The sequence below is a fragment of the Nanorana parkeri genome, unplaced genomic scaffold, assembly GCF_000935625.1.
Source record: "Nanorana parkeri isolate BGI_ZX_2015 unplaced genomic scaffold, ASM93562v1 scaffold3475, whole genome shotgun sequence".
Lineage (NCBI taxonomy): Eukaryota > Metazoa > Chordata > Amphibia > Anura > Dicroglossidae > Nanorana > Nanorana parkeri.
In genome coordinates this window covers 27,234-29,587 of record NW_017309743.1, presented here as the reverse complement: position 1 = coordinate 29,587, position 2,354 = coordinate 27,234, and positions in this window count along the sequence as shown.

Genomic DNA, 2,354 nt, shown 5'->3' with positions numbered 1-2,354 from the left:
TGACAATGTGGTTTTCCTTCCATTCCCTCAGAGAATGTTCTAACCAATAGAAACGTTTCTGTTATAAGATGTTCTGCTGAATGTCGGGAGATCTGCCGGTGTATGGCCGGCTTCAGAGACACCGGATTGTACGAGAGATTGCCCAGTGCATCCAGACAGATAGATCGGAGTCTTTGAAACCCTAAATATTCCCACTGCCGATCATTGGTGATCCCCTGACAGGTTCATATTCCTTGTCATCATTATTGACCGGTTGAAGCTCCATTAATGGTGTCTTCTGAGCTCAGTCCTTATCTCCACCCCCCTGCTCCAGGCTCTGCTCTGCGGTGGTCTTATTATCCATCTTGAGGTAGTGGGCTTCCTGCATTCCTGCCATGTTTTTGGGTTGAAGGTCTCGGTACTGTTTTGGTTTGATGGTTAAGCTTGGAGTTCTTTTATAGTCTTTAGTCTAAGCATGATGTGTGTGGGATCCGGGATATGAGTTCTATGCAGTACAATGTCTTCTGGTCCTCAGTCTAGAAGGTGAAGTCCTTGTATCTTAAGATGTTGGATGTTGTAGAAGTGTTGAGGGCCATGGAAGGATGTTGGTTGTTGTAGAAGTGTTGAGGGTCGTGGAAGGATGTTGGTTGTTGTAGAAGTGTTGAGGGTCATGGAAGGATGTTGGTTGTTGTAGAGGTGTTGAGGGTCATGGAAGGATGTTGGTTGTTGTAGAAGTGTTGAGGGTCATGGAAGGATGTTGGTTGTTGTAGAGGTGTTGAGGGTCATAGAAGGATGTTGGTTGTTGCAGAAGTGTTGAGGGCCATGGAAGGATGTTGGTTGTTGTAGAGGTGTTGAGGGTCATAGAAGGATGTTGGTAGTTGTAGAGGTGTTGAGGGTCATGGAAGGATGTTGGTTGTTGTAGAGGTGTTGAGGGTCATGGAAGGATGTTGGTTGTTGTAGAGGTGTTGAGGGTCATGGAAGGATGTTGGTAGTTGTAGAGGTGTTGAGGGTCATGGAAGGATGTTGGTAGTTGTAGAGGTGTTGAGGGTCATGGAAGGATGTTGGTAGTTGTAGAGGTATTGAGGGTCATAGAAGGATGTTGGTTGTTGTAGAGGTGTTGAGGGTCATGGAAGGATGTTGGTTGTTGTAGAAGTGTTGAGGGTCATGGAAGGTGAGCGGGCGGCTTTCCTTGTCTGCTGGTGTTGGTGAGTTTTGTCTTGGTTCTGGTCCTGGTTGAGGATGAGATGTGGGAGGTTTTGGTGACTCTTCTCTGAGTATCTTCCTGCTGAGGTCGGATTTGGGATTGATCAGAGTTCTCATTTCACTTTCCTCTTTTCCCTAAAGCCAGCCGAACACGGCGAGAATTTCCTTCAACAATCAGAACATTCGATTTGCCATCTTTGAGATAACTCATTTCAGTCGAAGGCCCTGGAAAATGTCCTCCGGACGTATTAAACGGGTTGGGCTTTGTACCCGGCACATCCACGTTACGGTATCTCCAATTTATCCCGAAATGAAAATCACATTAGGTTGGAATTTTGTGGGTTCAGATAAAAGACGAGAACATTTTTCCCACCGCGCTCCTTCAATGTTCCTCAGCACTCCAGTCATATGTAAAATTAAAGGAACGGTCCGAAGACAAAAACTAAGGTTCTTTGAAGCTCTTGTGAAGGTGGAAGTGTGGCCAGATACGGTGCCACCCGGACATGTTGTGGTGAGAAGAGACGATTGTGAAGAGCAACGCCAGCGACTGTCATTCATTTTGGTGTCACCCCCTCTGACGGTGTGGGCCGCACCCCCCTTGTGATGCCAGTGGTGCTGAGAGATGGTCAGCTGCACTCTGTGACCGGCGATTCTGGTACCGGTCCGGACACCTCTGTGACTCTCATCGGTTTGCTGTTCTTCTGTGATGACTCCGGCTTGTCACCTGAAGGCCATTTCAGCCCGCTGCTCTGGAACCGCGCTGCCCGCAGTTTGCTGACCCGGCCCATCCAAGGCTCGGTATTGGTACCGTCCTGTCCATCTGCTGGTGACCCGGCTTGTGCCTGTTCTCTCCAGTCCTGGGTCTTCTCTATACTTTATTCATGTGACAATAGCTCTCATGTGTTCCATTGACACCAGTGGCATCGCCATCCTCCAACACTCATGTAGTGCCCCATCACCTGCTAGGACCGGAACCCCCATCATCTCCGGCCCCTCCAAGGCATGAGACGTTACCATATCCTGGGTGTACTTTCTCATGGATAGTCCATAGAAGCCATGCACTGATGATGGCCAACAAGCCTGAAACACCCATCTGCCATATACAGAATATACTTGTAGGTATGAACCAGCTGCTCTATATGGACAGTTGGCTGAGGGAGGGGGGTTGTAGG